This window comes from Lycium barbarum, chromosome 9 (genome assembly GCF_019175385.1).
Source record: "Lycium barbarum isolate Lr01 chromosome 9, ASM1917538v2, whole genome shotgun sequence".
NCBI lineage: Eukaryota > Viridiplantae > Streptophyta > Magnoliopsida > Solanales > Solanaceae > Lycium > Lycium barbarum.
In genome coordinates this window covers 66,872,395-66,895,012 of record NC_083345.1, presented here as the reverse complement: position 1 = coordinate 66,895,012, position 22,618 = coordinate 66,872,395, and positions in this window count along the sequence as shown.

Sequence of the window (22,618 nt, the reverse complement as noted above, 5' to 3'; positions counted from 1 at the left end):
GTCGAATGGGAAATTCGGGGTAACCTATGGGGAACTAGGATATGTGGAATGGCTAGAAACCTTATAGGGGTCACGTGAGCTGAGATGGATTAGATTGCTAAAAAGAAAGAAAAAGCAGCGCAGCTCTGAAATTAGAGTAAGTATGAACAAGTGATTGAAGATGTATTGTAAAAGAAATGGTAGTGATATATATATGTATGTGTAGGGCCCCCATTTATGACTGTGTCGATTGATTGGCGAACCCTGATAGCCATTGTTGTAATATATGGAAAACATTAATCGAACAGAATTTATGAGACAAAGCGAAAGGTATGGTACAGATGTTGCGAAATAGATTGATACTCATTTTTCTACCGGTTGAGGTTGGAAGATCCTAATACCACGATGTTTGGAAGGAAAAGAGAATAATTGAATAGAAGGTAAGGAGATCAAATGTCAATAAAAAGGGGGGTGAACCGTAAGAAACGTAATTAAGCAGAACCTCTAAAAGAGTCAACGGGTAAAGCACGAGAATTATTTGCGAAAACGAACTAAAATGTAGTAGTGCAGGACAAAGGAAACCTATTATGGAATGATGAATCATGTGCATATCGAGTAATTTGAATATTGAGAAAAACAGAACGACGGATAAGGAACGGGTATGAAAGAAGGAATAACTTGGCCAAATCATCCAATGAGGAGGAATATAATTATTAAGAGATAAATTGCTATACTAATTACGTTACTTGAGTGTCGGCTATTGGATAAGATTATGTACTAGGTAATTATGATTCTATTAAGGTTTCGTACGAAAATAACCAAGTTGTAGATTAGAAAGAAAAGACACGGATATGGTATAAGTATAACCCCAAAGGGGGGGGGGGGGGGGGGAAAGCGGATGAAAGTAAAGTAAAGTAAGTACAAATGGAAATAATTGACACACACAAGATCAAAGCGATAAAGAATTAGCCTAGGTCTTCGACGTCAACTCAGGTACATAATTTTTTTTTTGGGATTGGCCGGATATCACAGAAGGTCTGTGGAGAACTTTGTGTCTGCTACGACACTATTATCGAAGCTAACTCAGAAGGCCGTGGAATTTCAGTGAACCGGTACTTTTGAATACAGTTTCCTGTTGCTGAAGGAAAAAAAAATTAATTACAGCTCCAGTCCTAGTTCTTCCTAAAAGGGGGCAGATGGGCAAGTTATTTATTATGATGCTTCCGGTATTGGGACAGGTTTTGCATTAGTACAGCATGGTCGGATTATAGTCCATGTTCCCCGACAGCTCAGACCGCACGAGAGAAATTATTTTGCTTATGACCTGGAATTAGCTGCGGTGATTCATGTTTTAGAGATATGGCGGCATCACTTGCATGGGGTCCACGTTGATATTTATACGGACCATAAGTGCCTCCAGTATATTTTAAGAAAAAAAAAGGAGCTGAATTTGCGGCAGAGAAGATGGTTCGAATTATTGAAAGATTATGATGTCAATATGTTGTACCATCCTGGGAAAGCCAATGTGGTAGCGGATGCACTTAGCCGCAAGTCTATGGGCAGCTTGGCTGATGTACCATCTGGTAAGAAAGATTTGGTTCGTGATATTCATCAGCTGGCCAGCCTTGGAGTTCGTTTGGCAGATTCTGGAGATTCTGGGATTTCTGTTCGTACAGCTGCTGAATCATCTATTATACAGGAGGTAAAGCAGCGTCAGTTCGAAGACCCTATTCTGATTCAGTACAGAGGTGTGGCCCTTAATAAAGCAAAGACTCTGTTTGGAATTTCGCCTGAAGGGGTATGACGGCAGATTCTGTGTACCGGACGTTGCGGGCTTACGGCGACAGATTATGGGCGAGGCACATAATGCACGGTATTCTGTTCATCCTGGTTCCACTAAAATGTATCATGATCTCAGGTGTTTGTATTGGTGGGACGGTATGAAGAAAGATATTGCCGAGTTTGTTAGTCAGTGCCCGAATTGCCAGCAAGTTAAAATTGAACATCAGAAGCCTGGTGGACTATTACAGGAGATGGAAATTCCATCCTGGAAATGGGAGATGATTAATATGGACTTCGTTGTTGGGTTACCGCGCACTCCACGCAGGTACGACTCTATTTGGGTTATTGTTGACCGATTGATGAAATCAGCTCATTTTCTTCCGGTCCGGACTACTTATTCGGCTGAGGACTATGCTAGATTGTATATCAGAGAGATAGTTAGACTTTACGGAGTCCCTTTACTGACCGAGGTGCCCAGTTTACGGCAAATTTCTGGAGGTCATTTCAGGAGGGATTAGGGACTCAGGTGAGCCTCAGTACAGCTTTTCATCCTCAGTCCGACGAGCAGGCCGAGCGCATTATTCAGACGCTGGAAGATATGCTGCGGGCCTGCGTTATTGATTTTCGAGGCAGCTGGGATGATCACTTGCCACTTATTGAGTTTGCCTATAATAATAGTTATCACTCCAGCATTCAGATGGCGCCGTACGAGGCCCTTTATGGCAGGAAATGCAGATCTCCTATTGACTGGTTTGAGGTGGGCGAGACCAAGCTGATTGGGCCAGATGTGATCCAGGAAGCTGTAGATAAGGTAAAGCTTTTTCGGGAACGATTATTGGCTGCTCAGAGTCGACAGAAAGCTTATGCAGATAGACGACGTCGACCGTTAGAGTTCCAAATTGGCGACTGGGTATTTCTGAAGGTGTCGCCCCTGAAGGGTGTTATGAGATTCGGTAAGAAGGGTAAGTTGAGCCCGCGGTACATTGGGCCATATCAGATTGTTAGGAGAATAGGCGCAGTCGCCTACGAGCTAGACTTACCATCCGACTTGGAGGCCGTACACCCGGTATTTCATGTGTCTATGCTGCGGAAGTGTATTGGTGATCCTTCCAGGATATTCCCAGTGGATGACCTTCAGGTAACAGAGCAGTTGTCTTATGACGAGCAGCCTGTGACTATTCTGGATCGACAGGTACGGAGACTACGCACTAAAGAAGTGCCTTCCGTTAAGGTCCTGTGGCGCAACAACAATCGAGAGGAGATGACTTGGGAGGCAGAGGACGAGATAAAGAAGAAATACCCCCATTTATTCCCTACGCCTCTTGTAATCTGAACTTTTGAATTTGTTGTATTGATGAACGGATGAACCATGTGTGCCATTTATAAAGATGGTTTTCTTCGTTATGTTTATGAGACTTCATAAGATTTATTTAACATTCGGGGACGAATGTTCTTAAGGGGGGGAGAATGTTATCTCCTGTGTTTTCGTATATTTGGAAATCGAGAAATAGTTAAGACTTATATGTTATAAGGAAATATGTTGATTCTAGTTGATTTGACTATGTTGGTTATGAAATTATTGGTGCTAAGACATCGGGGAAGGCCGAGGGTAAATTTGGAATTTCGGAAATTAGTTTCGGGAATCACAAAATGGGACTTTTAAATGAATTGGGCCAAGAAAAATTGAAACAAGAATTGAGGCCCAAAGTCTTGAGGTGGCCGGCCATAGGGAATGGCCCAAGATCCATTTTTAAAGCCATGTGACATACATGTGACCATGTAATGGATATATATCAATGAATTCACTTGGAATTATCTAGAGAAAGATCAAAACTCAACTTGGAGCAATAATACTCCCTTCGGCCGAACCCCTTTTCCCCACTTCAATAATTTTTCTTGCTTGGTTTTCAATCCAAATATCTTGTTCTTCCCATATTTGTGATGTACTCAAGACGCTCTCCGACGGGGTATAATTAGTTTGGTGAAAGGTGCGTGTTTGCGACAAGTCGAAAATTCAAGTAAAGGTATGAATTTTGTCACTTTTGAGTTATGGAACTTGTATGAATGTGATAGTGATTAGAATCGCATGAAAATCGTATATATGATTTCGATACGGATTTTGACATACTGATTTGCACTCCCCTTTGTTATCCGGTTTGCTTTCAGTTTTGGCCCATATTTCTGTACTCCGTGCTTTACATACTCAGTACATATTTCGTACTGACCCCCTTTCTTCGGGGGGCTGCGTTTCATGCCCGCAGGTACAGACATTGGTGATCCTCCACTGTAGGCTTCATTTTCTGCTATCTTGGAGTACTCCCCCTTATCCGGAGTCCACTTTTGGTACAGACATCTTTGCTATGTATATGTATTTGTACATTTGACTATTTTGGGTACGGCGGGGCCCTGTCTCGCCATATGTCTTTGTTTTGAACTCGTAGAGGCCTGTAGCCATGTTTGTGGGGCGAGGGTCATATATGTGTTCGTTTGATTTTGACATTTGGTCTTAATGCGGTCCGTTGTTATGGTGGCCCCAAACGGCCTTACGCTTATGTTTGTACTTATACCGGCGATGGATATTCCGCCGCTCTTTCCTGATCTGATATGATATTTTGATACACGCGACCGCTTAAGACAGATTTTGATATAAATTATGTTTGAAATGGCTTTTATGAAATTTTGTAATAAGTTTGGATTTGATAAATGAATATGCGACTTGGTCTGGGTGCCCAAGTAGGGTGCCAGTCGTGGCCCACGGGGCTGGGTCGTGACAGTTATTATGCCTTTCATACTAAGTACATTGTTCGTACTGACGTCCCTTTGCCTGGGGGCGCTGTGTTCATGCCACACAGTCCCTTTTGCAGGTAAAACTATTCAGCTAGGATGGTTGGCTATCAACTGGGATTGGCAAACTCCATTTTCCTCCTGGAGCAGTGTTGTTATAGCCCGTATTTTATACGTTCGGATAATTCGAGATAATTGCGAAAAGTCAAAGGCAAGACTATTTTCCAAAATTATTTCGATGAACAAGTTTACTAGTATGGAAATATTGAGAAAGGCTAAGGGTAAAAAGGAAAATTCGCAAGATGACTCATAGAAATATGGAGGAAGGCTAACGGCAAATTTGGAATTTGGAAAATAAATTTTACATGAATTACAAAAAAAAAAAAAAAGATGGGCTTGAAATAAAAGGCCACATGGCCGTCCAAGCTAGATGGGCCAAAGCCCACATGGTTGCTTAATGAGTATAAGTAAAAGATGACCCATGGATTTTATTATTCACCATCTTTTATTTCAAGAAACTTGAAGAAGTTTCAACAAAAGGAAATTATATAGTAGTATTCGGCCATGGCAAAAAATTTGGTGCCATGGAAATTTATCAAGAAAAATAATTTTCTTCTAGAAATCCCACCAATTAGAAGGTCCTCTTTAACGTGGGATAGTTGTTGGAGCAAGAAAACCATCCATTTTGCAAGGAGCAACCCTAACCAAGTTAAGAAGACAAGTGGTAAAGGTAAGGTCTAATCCTCTTTTTATATGTTATGAATGGTTTGGGTATGTTATAGTATGTAGAAATGAATGAAAACCATGAATTTAGAGTGTTGGAGTGGTGGCCGTGTGGTGTGGAGTTTGGCCGTGTGTGTGTGTTGTGTTGTATAGGGATGATGAACTAATACTATCTAGTATTTTGGTTGTTGTTGTAACGAATTCTATAATGAAAATGAAAGTTTAATGATTCTAGTGAAGTTGTAATGGTTGGAGAGTTGTTTTAGAAGTTAATGTGATTTGGACATAGTCTTCTTGTATTTATGGAAAACAATGTTGTTAGTGTGTGAATTGTTGGTGTAATTCATGAATTTGGAAGGTTTCGGGTAGTATGTTGGTTTGGCCGTTTGGAATGGGGAGCGGATTGTTGAAGTGTTCTTGAATAGGTTGTTTTGAATATTATGTGAATTGTTTGGAGTATTCTTGAATCATGTTAGAATGATTTCGGATTAATATTTGAATGTAGGATCCTTGGTGTTAGCTTGAATATATGTGATTGAATTGAATATAAATGAAATGCCGTTGAATTGTATGACAAAGGTTGTTAATGTTAGAATGCGTCTTGAATTGATTGTTGATGTTGTTGGCATGATTGTTGGTATTGTTGTTGATAATTTGGCCGAGTTGAATTCTCGGATTGTTGATTGATGATTTGACCGAGTTGGATTCTCGGGGATGGTGTATTTACAGGGGAAATGCTGCCGAAATTTCGGCAGAATATAAATGAATTCATTTGAAGGACTAAGACAAGTGTATGTCGATGAGTCTAATGATTATGTCAATTCTCTTGAATGTAGACTAGCAAGTTTGGACGAATAAGCGCAGCTAATTGGACGTAGGACAGGTATGTAAGGCTTACCCTTTCTTTCTTTTGGCATGATCTTTGTGAAACGAACAGACGATATGTATATGATTCCAAAGGAACTCCCATTCTTAGAGACACTAGGATGGCTAACGTTCTTGATTTCCATAAGCTGTCCCATATGGTTTTGATGCGTACTTATGATGTCCGAAGTTCAGTTTGATATGTTTCCGAATGGCATTCGAGAGATAATTGATGTGATTAATGTTTTGGTTTTCAAATGATAGCACGTTTGGTTATTCCATCGAGTGTTTGATACAGTTTGATACGTACATATGGTTCCAAAGGCTCTGTCGGATGTGATCCATAACAATATTCAAAGGGTACCTGTTATATCCCGTATTTTGCACATTCAGATATTTTAAAATAATTGCGACAAGTTAAGGACAAGGCTATAATTTTTATCTTGTTTAATATATAAGTTGTTTACGAAAATTTTGATGTGGAAATATTAAGAAAAGCTAAGGGAAAATTTGGAAATTGGAAAATAATTTTTCATGCAACAAAAAAAAAAAAAGGAGAGATTGGTCTTGAAATAAATGGGCTTGAAAAATAAAAAATAAAAAGAAAGAGAGCCCAAGTGTGGCTGGCCAAGGGGATGGGCCAAGGCCCACTTGGGAACTTGACCCAAGTAAATAAAAGGGATAATCCATCACCATTTGTCATCTTCCATTCAAGAACATTCAAGAAAAAAACCTTGAGAGCAAAAACAAGGCCATTCGGCCAAGAGAAAAGAAAAAAAAAATTTGAAGCCTTCAATCTTGATCCAAAAAAAAAATTTCTTCTAGTATTCCCACTAATTCAAAGGTCCTCTTTAACGTGGTATAATTGTTAGAGCAAGAAAACCTCTCTTTGTTGCAAGTTCATAATTCTAGACAAAAGGGAAATCAAGGGAAAAAGGTAAGAATTAATCTTCTTTTATATGTTATGGATGGTTGTGTATGTTGTAGTATGTAGAAATGGGTAAAATTCATGAAAATATGGATGTATGTATTGTGGCCGTGTGTATGTGTGTGTGTGTAGGAATAATGACTCAATTATTTTATCTAGTGTTTTGGTTGTTGTTGTTGTGGATTCTATATTGATAATGAAAGCTTGATGATTCTAGTTGAAGTTGTATGTGTTGGAGAGTTGTTTTAGAAGCTAAAATGACTATAATATCACTTCTTGTAATTATGGAAAATAATGTTGCTAGCATGTGAATTGTTGGTATAGTCCATGAATTTGAAAGAAGAAAATGTATTGTTGTTGCTTTTGTTGCATTTGGAAGGTTTCGGGTGGAATGGAGTTTTGGTTGGATTGTTTGAATGTTGTGTGGATTGTTTGAAATGTTCTTGAGCCTTGTTTAAATGACTTTGGATTAGTGTTGGAGTATGCGAGCATTGGCGTTGGTTTGATTGTATGTAGTTAAAGTGAATGTAAACGGAATGTCGTTGAATTATGTTAAAGCGGGTTACTAATGTTGGAATATGTTTCAAATTGATTGTTGGTATTGTCGAAATAATTGTTGGTATGGTTGTTGATAAATTTGGCCGAGTTGAATTCTCGGGGTTGTTGAATTTACAGGGGAAATGCTGCCGAAATTTCTGTAGACAAAGTGTTAGTTCAGGATAAGGTTCTTAGACATCTACATCTGATGTTTGTTACTCACTAATATTGTTATAGATTTTGGAAAGGCCAAGACTTAAGTTCGGATTAGCTAAGGAAGCAGACAAGGTATGTAAGGCTTACCCTTTCTTTCTTTTGGCATGATCTTTATGAAACGAGCGAATGACGTATATGTATGATTTCAAAGAAATTTCCTATTCTTAGAGCCACTAGGATGGCTAATATTCTTGACTTCCATAAGTTGTTTCATATGGTTTTGATGTATATCTATGATGTTCGAAGTTTGTTGATATGTTTCCAAATGGCATTCGAAGATAATTGATATGACTAAAGTTTTGATTTTCAAATGCTAGCACGTTCGATTATTCCACCGAGTCTTTGACATATTTTGATACGTGCATATGGTTCCAAAAACTCTATTTGATTTGATCCATAATGATATCTGAAAGGTACTTGACATGATTATGGCTTTGATTTTCCAAAAAATGGCTTCTGAAACACTTGTAGAACGTTCTGTACTTCAAACGCTCATAACTTTCTTATACTAAGTCGGATTGACCCGAAACTTGTTTCTGAGCCTTCAGAGGTCGGTAAGTATACTTATCCATTGAGTCTTGATTTATATGCATATAGTTTCTCACTACTCTGCTCGTGCATGTGCCATTACCTTTTTCGCCGAGTCCCGGGCTGGTATATATCGTGCGCATGGTTCGCCGAGTCCCTTGCTTGAGGGCCGGGTGCCATATATGTATTCCGGAGTATGATGTGTTACGGTGTTATGATTTGTTCATGGTTTGCCGAACCATATATGTGTATATCGTATATTTTTGATCTTGTGATGTGATATTATGATGTGTGACAGAGATTACGGAGCAAATCTTTTGGAGTATGATCTGTGTGGCGCCAAAGGCAGGGTGGCGCCACGTTCCCTGGGTCCCGCAAGGGGCCGGATACCGTTCCTGGCATGCATGATTCGTGTTTCCAGTAAGTTGTTTTTTTTTATTCTGCATATCGTGCTTATTGTCTGTACTAATCTTCTGCACGTTCCGCATCAATATAATATATGTTATATATGGATCGGGCCGAACGTTCCTCGGCACTAATATGTTATATATGGATCGGGCCGTACGTTCCTTGACACTATTATGTTACATATGAATCAGTTATATGTATATGCATATGATGACATACGATGTTGGCACGCATGGTCTGTGTTTGGAAAGTAAGCATTTTGGCACTCTCGATGATCTACCTATTTTCTGTACTTCTTCTGACATATGACATCGGTATACACGATTTGCGTTCTGAAAAATAAGCATTTTGGTATTCTAAAAATGTACTTACCTTTGTACTGCTTGTTTCGATTATGGTTCTGTTTTCTGTATTCCATGCTTTACATACTCAGTACATATTCCGTACTGACCCCCTTTTCTACGGGGGCTGCATTTCATGCCGCGCAGGTACACTCAGATGAGTAGAAGCCATTATATAGAAGATGTTCCAGCGGCGTTGGCAAGCTCCACTTGCTCCTGGAGTGCTGCCGAGTCAGAGTATATGTGCTATGATTTCTAATTAATGTTAGAGACTTTGCAGGCAGAGTCGTGGGTATAGAATGTCAGTTTTGTAAGCGACTCCATCAGCCGATATGTCATTCTGTGTTATGCGATAAATTCTACATGATTACAGATTTTGTTTGATTTGAGAATAACGATGAAAAAGAATATTTCTGAAAGTTGTACTATGTATTTCATCTTTATTTGATTTAAAAGTCTAAGAAGATTATGTGTGCACTAAGGGTCGGAGGGTTCGCTCGGCCTTAAGTAAGGGTCGGGTGCCCATCACACCCTAGGGAGATGAGGGTGTGACAGTACCTAACATGATTATGGCTTTGGTTTTCCAAAAATGGCTTCTGAAATGCTTGTAGAAGGTTTTGTACTTCAAACGCTCATAACTTCCTTATACTAAGTCGGATTGACTCGAAACTTGTTTCTGAGCCTTCAGGGGTCGGTGAGTATACTTGTCCATTGAGTCTTAGAATTGATTTATATACTACACATGTTTCTCACTACTCCGCTCGTGCGTGCTACTATTATATCGTTCGTCGAGCCTCGGGCCGGTTATATCATTGTGTGCACTATGTTATACTCGCCACTAACATGTTATGTTATACTCGCCACTAACATGTTATGTCATATATGGATCGGAGCCGACGCCTCGACAATATTATATGGGGTTAAAGGGATCGGAACCGACGCCTCGGCAACATGATATGTTCTATTTTCTATATATATATATGAACAAGAAATGTTTTTTTTTTCAAAGGAAGTATTACTATGGATATATGTATATAATATATATATGGATCGAGCTGCACGTTCCGCAGCAGTATAATATATATGGATCGGGCTGCACGTTCCGCAGAAGTATAATATATGTATGGATCGGGCTGCACATTCCGCAGCAGTATAATATATATATGGATCGGGCTACACGTTCCGCAACAGTATAATATATATATATGGATCGGGTTGCACGTTCCGTAGCAGTATAATATATATTTATGGATCGGGCCGAACGTTCCTCGGCACTAATATGTTATATATATGGATCGGGCCAAACGTTCCTCGGCATTAGTATGTTATATATATGGATCGGGCCGAACGTTCCTCGGCATTAGTATGTTATATATATATATGGATCGGGTCGTACGTTCCTCGACACTAATATGTTATGTATGGATCGGGCGTACATTCCTCGGCACTATCATATTACGTATGGATCGATTATATGTATAGGTATATGGTGACATATGATGTCGGCACGTATGATTTGTGTTTGGAAAGTAAGTATTTTGGTACTCTGGATGTTGTACTCATTTTCAGTACTTTTGCTGACATATAACATCGGTAAGTATGATTTACGTTCGGAAAATAAGCACCTTGGTATTCTGGTTAATGTACTTACTTTTTGTACCGTTGTTCCGATTATGGTTCTGTTATCTGTTTTCTGTATTCCATGCCTTACATGCTCAGTACATATTCCGTACTGACCACTTTTCTTCGGGGGCTGCGTTTCATGCCGCGCAGGTACACCCAGATGAGTAGAAGCCATTATAGAAGATGTTCCAGCGGAGTTGGCAAGCTCCCTTTGCTCCTGGAGTGCTGCCGAGTCAGAGTACACGTGTTATGATTTCTGATTGGAGTTAGAGACTTTGCAGACAGAGTCGTGGGTATAGAATGGCAGTTTTGTAAGCGGCTCCATCAGCCGATATGTCACTCTGTGTTATGTGATAAATTCTACATGATTACAGATTTTGTTTGATTTGAGAATAACGATGAAAAAGAATATTTCTGAAAGCCGTACTATGTATTTCATCTTTATTTGATTTAAAAGTCTAAGAAGATTATGTGTGCACTAAGGGTCTGAGGGTTCGCTCGGCCCTAAGTAAGGGTTCGGTGCCCATCACACCCTAGGGAGATTAGGGTTTGACAAAGTGGTATCAGAGCAGGTCGTCCTAGGGGTTGTCTGCAAAGTCGTGTCCAGTAGAGTCCTGTTTATGGTGTGAAGCCAGCCACATTTATAAACAGGAGGCTACAGGGCATCTAGGGATTGTTGACCTTCTTTCTGTCATAGATCGTGCGATAGAGCCAAGTCATAGGAAATGAGAATTCCTTATATAAGCTTTACATACGACGGAAGGAGGTAAGTAATGATATGGAAAGTTATAGAAGTAAGCCTTGATGTATTTGTTCTGTTATCTGGAAATTGGAAGCTCTGGGTGACTGGAATATGTCGTATGACTGTATGCCCTGTGTGTGGATTGTTGGTATTTGCTGTGTGTGGATTCTGAATAGTAAGAACTGTAAAAGAAGATTCAGCCAGAATTGTTCAAAAATCAGGTCACCTAGTCAAGTACGCCTAACGGGAAGAAGTGTGGAAAGGAAATATCGTACATAGACAATAAGCGAGATGCGTTGTTTCAGAAAGGCTATGGACTTGGCATGACATGAAGAACGATGGCGAGAAGGACGATTAGCAGTCCAAAGGATTAAGATGGATAATATTCGAGGTTTAGTAAGAATAAGGTCTGCTGAAGGATTCAGAGGATGTCGACAATCAGTTTTGTCGAAGATTATTATGCAAGAATGATGAGTGAAAAATCCGAACAGGCTGATGCCCGAAGTATTCACAAGTAACGGCGATGAAGGTACATTTGCTATCATCGGGAATCTAGGAATCTGGGACGAAGGATAGTTATACACATAAGTGAAAAGTGAACACTGGGAATTGAAAAGGGTAAAATAGTAATTATAAAGGGAAAGACGTGTTACGAGAATGTCTCGGAATCTGCAAGACTTCGACTTGCTCCAAATCATGTAATAAAGGTCATGCGAGGACGCGGGCGCGATTATATCAGCATTAAGGCACCGGATTCCATCGACGTTTCGAGGTTAAGCGTGCTAAGGTAGGAGAAATCATAGGATGAGTGACCCCCTGGGAAGTGTGCAAGAAACTTTGTATATCTATACATAAGAGACAAATGAGAAGCTAGAGTGGCCTAGGGAAACTAGAGTATACGGGATGATTGGAGACCATAAGAGGTCGCGCAGGACGAGGCAGACGAGACTGGTGAAGAGACAGAAAGTGCGTCCTAGCTCTGGAATTAGGATAGGCTTGAATAGCGCTTGGAAGTATTTTGTGGGCAAGTTGGTAGTAATTATGTATATATATATATATATATATATATATATATATATATATATATATATATATATATATATATATATATATATCTATGAATGTGTATGATATCTCATATGTGATTGTATCGGTGGACATGTGAGTCCCAGCAACCGGCGCTACGATAAAGAAGGCATTAATCAAGTAAAGGTACCGAAGTTCGAGTGACAGCAAAAAAATAGATGGTACAAGTGTTACAAGATAAGCTGCTATTATTCTCACTACAGGTTAAGATTGGAAATTTTAATACAACGATATTTGGAAAAGAAAGAGTGTGAGTGAATGGAAGGCAAGGAGATCAGATGTCGAGAAAAGATAAAAGTTAGGGAAATCTTAGTGAGTGAAACCCCCGAGAGAAATTACCGGCAAAGTATGAGACTATTTGGATAAAAATTCAAAGGTAGGTACCTAAAAAGGGTAAAGTGTGGTAATATAGAACAAAAGAGGAATGTGTGAGGTTCGAGAACCAATTTCAATAAGTGAGGCTAAAGAAATAGTGACTACGACAAGGAATGTGAAGTAAGGGAAAGAATGATAAAGCCTTGTGACGATGTTAAAAAAAATTCCGGCCCTTGAAAGGTATATAAAGGAATAAATGTGCAGCCATATTAATGTGGATGCCTCAGATATGGAAGTGCCTTTCTGAAAAGATGACTTAAGAGTGAAGCGGAATTGCGCGTATAAAGTAATATTTCATGAACTTCAGAGTCGATGCCACAAATGGCAAAAGGAGAAAAGTGTTCGAGGAGGAAGGAACCTAGGGAAGGTTAAGAATGAAAGCAGGAAAAGGCTACAAGTTAAGTTCGCAAAGGATAATGGAGAGAACGATAAGACTCAAAGGATATTTCGGATGACAACGACTATTATCACGAAAGTATCAACGATTGGTAGTTTGGAAATTCTTGAAGGAAAGAAGGGACGCAATGCCTATGAATAAAAAAAAAAAAAGTTCACCAGATACTAGAAAATAGTTCATGGACCTTTGATTATACGGAATATGAGGATATACGTTGTGAAATTATAGGAATCATCGACGTGAAGCGATGCTCGATCATATTTGTGAAGAATCCACACCGGAGAGTCAACAAAGAATAACGATGGATGAAATGAGCGCCAATACAAAAAAATCGAAGACAAGTATACTTGTGTTGAGAGATGTGAGGAAGGAAGTAAAGAAAAAGTTGTAGTAAGAACTCAAACATGTGCGAACTAAGAAGTTAGGTGAATTCGGATCATAAGTCACCGTAAGCGCAACTGGACTGTGAAGGATAATGAATGGCAAGGAAACAGTACGCACATATGTTTTTGGATAAATAATTAGAATGAAAGATTAAAAGGGATAGTGATAAAGACATAAAAAAACAGGGAGCGAAGAAAAGAGAACACCACAAGCCGATGGATATTTATGGCATGATAAGCGAAACTGCAATACTGTAGATTAGATAAAAACAAGGAACAACCTGTGGCCATATCAGATCGTCAAGTGGAGATTACGTACCAAAGATGTGGCCTTTGGTAAGGTATTGTGACGAAACAATAACAGAGAAGAGATGACTTAGGGAGGACAAGGATACTAACTTGGCATGGTGGGTTAGAAAACCCGTGACACGGAATGAGGATTCATGTGAAGACCGAGAAGTTCGATTATAAAGGAAAATAGGGTAAAAGATAAGGAATGGGCATGAAGAAAAGGATAACTATAAGAGGGACCCCCCGAAGTGTTATAAGATCCCATAGGGGTAGTTGAACATTCGAGGACGAATGTTCTAAAGGGGGGGAGGATGTTATAGCCCGTATTTTGTACGTTCGGATAATTCAAGATAATTGCAAAAAGTCAAAGGCAAGACTATTTTCCAAAATCATTTCGATGAACAAGTGGTTTACTAGTATGGAAATATTGAGAAAGCCTAAGGGTAAAAAGGGAAATTCGCAAGATGACTCATAGAAATATGGAGGAAGGCTAAGGGCAAATTTGGAATTTGGAAAATAAATTTTACATGAATTACAAAAAAAAAAAAAAGATGGGCTTGAAATAAAAGGCCACATGGCCGTCCAAGCTAGATGGGCCAAAGCCCACATGGATGCTTAATGGGTATAAGTAAAAGATGACCCATGGATTTTATTATTCACCATCTTTTATTTCAAGAAACTTGAAGAAGTTTCAAGAAAAGGAAATTATATAGTAGTATTCGACCATGGCAAAACATTTGGTGCCATAGAAATTTATCAAGAAAAATAATTTTCTTCTAGCAATCCCACCAATTAGAAGGTCCTCTTTAACGTGGGATAGTTGTTGGAGCAAGAAAACCATCCATTTTGCAAGGAGCAACCCTAACCAAGTTAAGAAGACAAGTGGAAAAGGTAAGGTCTAATCCTCTTTTTATATGTCATGAATGGTTTGGGTATGTTGTAGTATGTAGAAATGAATGAAAACCATGAATTTAGAGTGTTGGAGTGGTGGCCGTGTGGTGTGGAGTTTGGCCGTGTGTGTGTGTTGTGTTGTATAGGATGATGAACTAATTTTATCTAGTAGTTTGGTTGTTGTTGTAATGAATTCTATGATGAAAATGAAAGTTTAATGATTCTAGTGAAGTTGTAATGGTTGGAGAGTTGTTTTAGAAGTTAATGTGATTTGAACATAGTCTTCTTGTATTTATGGAAAAAAATGTTGTTAGTGTGTGAATTGTTGGTGTAATTCATGAATTTGGAAGGTTTCGGGCAGTATGTTGGTTTGGCCGTTTGGAATGGGGAGCGGATTGTTGAAGTGTTCTTGAATAGGTTGTTTTGAATATTATGTGAATTGTTTGGAGTATTCTTGAATCATGTTAGAATGATTTCGGATTAATATTTGAATGTTCCTTGGTGTTAGCTTGAATATATGTGATTGAATTGAATATAAATGAAATGCCGTTGAATTGTATGACAAAGGTTGTTAATGTTAGAATGCGTCTTGAATTGATTGTTGATTTTGTTGACATGATTGTTGGTATTGTTGTTGATAATTTGGCCGAGTTGAATTCTTGGATTGTTGATTGATGATTTGACCGAGTTGGATTCTCGGGGATGGTGTATTTACAGGGGAAATGCTGCCGAAATTTCGGCAGAATATAAATGAATTCATTTGAAGGACTAAGACAAGTGTATGTCGATGAGTCTAATGATTATGTCAATTCTCTTGAATGTAGACTAGCAAGTTTGGACGAATAAGCGCAGCTAATTGGACGTGGGACAGGTATGTAAGGCTTACCCTTTCTTTCTTTTGGCATGATCTTTGTGAAACGAACAGACGATATGTATATGATTCCAAAGGAACTCCCATTCTTAGAGCCACTAGGATGGCTAACGTTCTTGATTTCCATAAGATGTCCCATATGGTTTTGATACGTACTTATGATGTCCGAAGTTCAGTTTGATATGTTTCCGAATGGCATTCGAGAGATAATTGATGTGATTAATGTTTTGGTTTTCAAATGATAGCACGTTTGGTTATTCCATCGAGTCTTTGATACATTTTGATACGTACATATGGCTCCAAAGGCTCTGTCGGATGTGATCCATAACAATATTCGAAGGGTACCTAACATGATTATGGCTTTGGTTTTCCAAAAATGGCTTCTGAAACGCTTGTTGAAGGTTCTGTACTTCAAACGCTCATAACTTCCTTATACTAAGTCGGATTGACCCGAAACTTGTTTCTGAGCCTTCAGGGGTCGGTGAGTATACTTGTCCATCGAGTCTTAGAATTGATTTATATACACATGGTTCTCACTACTCCGCTCGTGCGTGCTACTATTATATCGTTCGCCGAGCCTCGGGCCGGTTATATCATTGTGTGCACCATGTTATACTCGCCACTAACATGTTATGTCATATATGGATCGGAGCCGACGCCTCGGCAACATGATATGTTCTATTTTCTGTATATATATATGAACAAGAAATGTTTTTTTTTCAAAGGAAGTATTACTATGGATATATGTATATAATATATATATGGATAGGGCTGCACGTTCCGCAGCAGTATAATATATATGGATCGGGCTGCACGTTCCACAACAGTATAATATATATGGATCGGGATGCACGTTCCGCAGCAGTATAATACATATATATGGATCGGGCTGCACGTTCCGCAGCAGTATAATATATATTTATGGATCGGGCCGAACGTTCCTCGGCACTAATATGTTATATATATGGATCGGGCCGAACGTTCATCGGCATTAGTATGTTATATATATGGATCGGCTCGAACGTTCCTCGGCATTAGTATGTTATATATATATGGATCGGGCCGTACGTTCCTTGGCACTAATATGTTATGTATGGATCGGGTCGTACGTTCCTCGGCACTATCATATTACGTATGGATCGATTATATGTATAGGTATATGGTGACATATGATGTCGGCACGTATGATATGTGTTTGGAAAGTAAGTATTTTGTTACTCTGGATGTTTTACTCATTTTCGGTACTTTTTCTGACATATAACATCGGTAAGTATGATTTACGTTCGGAAAATAAGCACCTTGGTATTCTGGTTAATGTACTTACTTTTTGTACCGTTGTTTCGATTATGGTTTTGTTTTCTGTTTTCTGTATTCCATCCCTTACATGCTCAATACATATTCCGTACTGACCCCTTTTCTTCGAGGGCTGCGTTTCATGCCGCGCAGGTACACCCAGATGAGTAGAAGCCATTATAGAAGATGTTCTAGCAGCGTTGGCAAGCTCTCTTTGCTCCTGGAGTGCTGCCGAGTCAGAGTACACGTGTTATGATTTCTGGTTGGAGTTAGAGACTTTGCAGACAGAGTCGTGGGTATAGAATGTCAGTTTGTAAGCGGCTCCATCAGCCGATATGTCACTCTGTGTTATGTGATAAATTCTACATGATTACAGATTTTGTTTGATTTGAGAATAACTATGAAAAAGAATATTTCTGAAAGCCGTACTATGTATTTCATCTTTATTTGATTTAAAAGTCTAAGAAGATTATGTGTGCACTAAGGGTCTGAGGGTTCGCTCGGCCTTAAGTAAGGGTCGGGTGCCCATCACACCCTAGGGAGATTAGGGTGTGACAAGTGCCAAGTCATTATGTTATCATATGTGTGTATGGGTACGTCGGGGCCCTATCCCAACTCATATGATTCAGGTGTTTACTCTTAGAGACTTTACAGACAGTGTCCTGTGGTTAGTATGTTGAGATGTCATGTGTTGAGTAAAGCGACCATGTAGGCTGATATGTCAGTTTGACTTACTCGATTTTTGATTAATTGAGTATCGTTCGCAAATTTCTATGGTTTGATGGAAAGTACTTTATTATATTTTCAAAATTTTTCTATATGTCCAGTTTCATTATGTGAATGCCAGAGGGTTCGCTCAGCTCTAAGTAAGAGTTGGGTGCCCATCATGCCTTGGTGGGATTGGGGTGTGACAAAGTGGTATCCGAGCAGTTCATCCTAGGGGTTGTCTGCAAAGTCGTGTCTAGTAGAGTCTTGTTTAAGGTGTGTTGCGCGCCACATTTATAAACAGGAGGCTACAGGGAATTTAGGATAGTTACTTTTCTTTCATATCTAAGATCCTGCGATAGAGCCAAACTATAGGAAATGAGATCCCTTACACTAACCCTTGATTTCAGTGGAAGAACGGTATCGATAGAAGAAAGTGAGTGATGATATGGAAGTTACAGAGGTAAGTCACTTCGTTGAGGCTACGTACCAAAATATGTATTTATATGATAATGGATTGGTTGTCATAGAGGTAAGTCAGTGTTAGTACAATAGAGGAATTGATGTCACGACCCAACCCCATGGGCTATGACTAGTGCCCGAACTGGACACTCGTATACGAACCTGCTAGATATAGTCAGACTGAAACTAAGGACAGAATGGAAACTTATAAAAGTAACTATAGATTCACAATGCCATATATCATCATAAACCTGTCTCCTGAGGAGTCACAGCTGATCAACGCATAACATAATACGTAAGCCAACAAGGCTGCCACTATATACGGAATGTCTAAAACAAACCATATCGACATGGCTGACCAATACCTACTCACAACCCACATATGTCTACAGACCTCTACTAGTGTACAAGTGAAATATGACGGGACAGGGCCCCGCCGTACCCCTGGATATGCATAAGTCTACATCAAAAGATCGGTACTAAGATAATCTAGGCTCCGGAACAATGGAGCTCTCCAAAATGGCTGAGCAGAAGTCCTAAGCTGGAGGATCACCAAACCGAGTATCTGTACCTACGGGCATGAAACGCAGTCCCCCGAAGAAAGAGGGTCAGTACGAGATATGTACTGAGTATATAAAGCATGAAATACAATAAAGAAAATCATAACTGAATAGAAGATTACAGGAGGCAAGTATGATAATCAAAGATACCAATGCACCTATGCCTTACGAGATGAGAATCATGCATGTCTATATCATATACTATATCCGGCCCATTATGGGACTCGGTGAATAAAGTCATCACATACCATACCGACCCATCATGGGACTCGGTGCCATAATCATATCATCATATATATATACATACGTACCCGGCCCTCTAGTGAGGGACTCGGTGAACAATGCAGTGAAACTATGCACGAAAACATACACGGCCCGGGACTCGGTGAAAGATATATTAACGGCATGCACGAGCAGAGTAGTGAGAAACCATATGCAAACTAAATCATCATCTGAGACTCAATAGAATAAGTAGAATGAACTAATACTTGAGTATCAAAGACAACAGTCATGTCAAGTACCCCTCGAATGTCACTATGGATTGTATCGAATAGAACTTCAAGAATCATAAACACGTATCAAGACATAATGAAATAGGTTATGGAAATCAAGAACATTAGCCATCCTAGTGTCTCTAAGAATAGGAGTTTCTTTGGAGTTTATACGTTCGTCCTCTGTTTGTCTCACATAGATCATGCCAAAAGAAACAAGGGTTAGCTTTACATACCTTGTCACTTACTTACTCGTCCCACGTCTATCCTTTGAATCTGCAATTCTATATCCAAAACAATACGCATTCAATTAGTCCATTAGAACCATTCTTAAATTCAACCAAACTAACAACTTAACGAAATTCAAGCAACGTTCCCCCTATATAACTCACCTCAACCCATATCCAAATCAATCCCAATATATCAATAACACATTAACAAAAATACTACAACCCACAGCCATGATAATTATGCAAACAATACCAAGAATGACCTTACAACCCCTTTACAAAACAATCCATAACCATGCTTGCGTAATTCCCCCTTTTTTTTCTTAGTTTCACGATATTCCCATCCCATCAACAACCCAAGATATACACCATAATATCAACAACAACAGTAGCAACAACATCACCATGAAAATCAAGCAAAACAGCCTCCAAAAGCCTTTATAAAACAGCCCGCAACACCACATGACAACTACGTCCGTATATCAAATGATAACTTGTTTCTATAAAGAATCTGGCAGCATCTCCCTTATTTTTATCACGTCCTTAACTTAAACTCAAGAACCACAACATCAACTACAACATACACAAGCTAAATACTTAGAATTCCAGCCGCCACCACTCAAAATTACACTCCAAAACAGTCCACACAACAACAACAATAACTTATCCGATTTCCCGCAATTAATTTCATATTCCTTTCATCTAGCATTGTAGATATGATTTGGATAACTCAAATATGTCTAGTAGAGGAGAATTCATACCTTATATGTCAATAACTACTCTTCTTCCGTAAAATACCAACTCACGTAGCTGCTACTACATTTGAAATTCTTGATGCTATATCCATTTGAAGTTGTATTGCTGCTATTCGTTGAGCTTAAGTGTATCTCAATTATAGTTGTTGTATATCTTGTTGCTGCCTATATTTCCGTTGCTGCATCTATTCTCTTTGAGAATAATTTTGGTATATGAGAACCAGCAAGATAACTCCTTCATCTTTGGACAGTGAGTCCACTTATACATCTATATTATATGTGAATTGCATGTCCTTTAATGATAGCCACCAAATAACCAATATTGAATTAGTCACTTTCTCCATTTCATCTCAAACAACCACGTGGAAATAGTTGTCCACCCAATTTTATATAATAACGTCCTCGTCTTTAGTTAACTCTTTCCTCCCTTTTTTTCTTTTTCCATAATACTAAAAAATTTAACTAATTACACACATAATTAATTCCTTGACCACGATTCAACTAAGTAATAAATTATTTTTAACACTCTTCATATACTCATTATCATGCTCATGTGATATAGCACTAGCCCACAACCTCTTTTACAACACACAAAATATTATTCTCAATCACCGTCGTCACACTATTTCGTGTTAAACCATTTCAGGACTTCACTCCTCGTATACACCGAGCCCTTGATTTTCATCCTTGGATATGATCGAATTCTCCGGGCTCGGGTAAATTTGCTCATGTTGGACGATTAAATTTCTAGTCCAAAAATACGGGATGTAACATCATGGTTAATTAATTCCCAATCTTCACTAATGTTTCTACACTAATTGTAATTAATGTGCAAACCGTGCACTATTAAAATCGGGATTAAAAAGTCCTTATCTCATATCTCAAAAATAATCTTGTCCTTGAACTTATGTCGATTAGCTTACGAATGATCCAACGTACAAAAATACGGGATTTAACAATTGATTAAATGTACCTCTTGATGAAAAGTTCAGTTATAAGTTTGTGAACTAAACAAGTTGAATGAATCAGTACAAAGGCAAGCAATGGTACGAAAGATGTATGTCGGGTAAGGTAAGAATATTGAGGTGTGATTGAAATGCAAAGCCGAAGAATGAAAGGGAAAGTAAATAGTAAGGTAAGACAGGGTAGATCGCAAAAAGATGAGTACATCTCGAGGTGTGATATATGAGGTAAGTTTCGACATTTTTGTACTTTTATTTAAAATTGGGAGCCCTGTGTGGCTTAGATATGTCATATATATATTAACCCCGTGAGGAAATGTTGGTGTTTGATGCGTGCAGGTTTTGGATAGTAAGAAATATAGAGGAAACTCTGCCGAAATTTTCCTAGAATTTAAAGGAGATAAGATATAAGCTTGTAATACGTCCTAACGGGAAAGGATGTTGTGTAAAAAGTAATAGGACGGGATTAAGTTAGGAGTATCGTTGACAACTACACCAGATGAGTTAAATGTTATTGAATTGATAGTAACGGTAATTATAAGATCGACATTGATATGGTAAAGAGAAATACTAGAGTAAATTAGGGAGACTGGTAGTACTAAAACATGACATAGAAGAGAAAGGATAACTCCAATAGAGTGTGATATTGAAGTATTGATTGGATGGATAAGCACAAGTAAAATACGACACGTTTATTAGAAAAATAAAGTAGCAGCATGATTGAGACAGGGGTACGAAATACGAAAGGTTATAACGAATGTGAATACATTGGTGAGACAACTTATGTGGTAAGTGTAATAGGGCTGATCAAAAGGGGTAACTGGTTAAGTATGCTCACTTCACAAGGTTTGTTCTAATTTATAAGCAGGCTTGCGGATGAGATCAAGAAGTGGCACTCTATAGAGTTGATTATAATCAGGTTATAATGAGAACGAAGGAAGAACTGTAATACAAAGTAAAGTATAGCGAGGAAACGACTAAAGATGTGAAGCCAATAAGCGAGCCATGGGGCAGTAGATAAGAAAGCTTATATGATACAAGCCAAGTTGCCTCAAGGACATTTAGAGAACCGTCCCGGGGATTCCAAGTGTGGATGATAGCGTGGGAGGAGGGCTTAAGATGGATGTCATAAAAGTGGACGTGCTAAGACACACATAACAGCCATCCCGAGGGACCCATGCTGTTGCATCCCTTTTTTTTTTCATGCGTTGGAAAATGTGTGAGTTAAATGACATTAGTAACGGAACTGAAGTTATCCCCAAGCTTATAGGTGGTTAGAGTGATTACGGATGTATTACAAGGATTAGAAATTAAACAAATCAAAGAAAATAAGTTTCATCAAGGTTCGAAATTTATTTGAATGAAATCGGTCCAAGCTATAATACCCTGTATTTTTGGACTAGGAAATTGA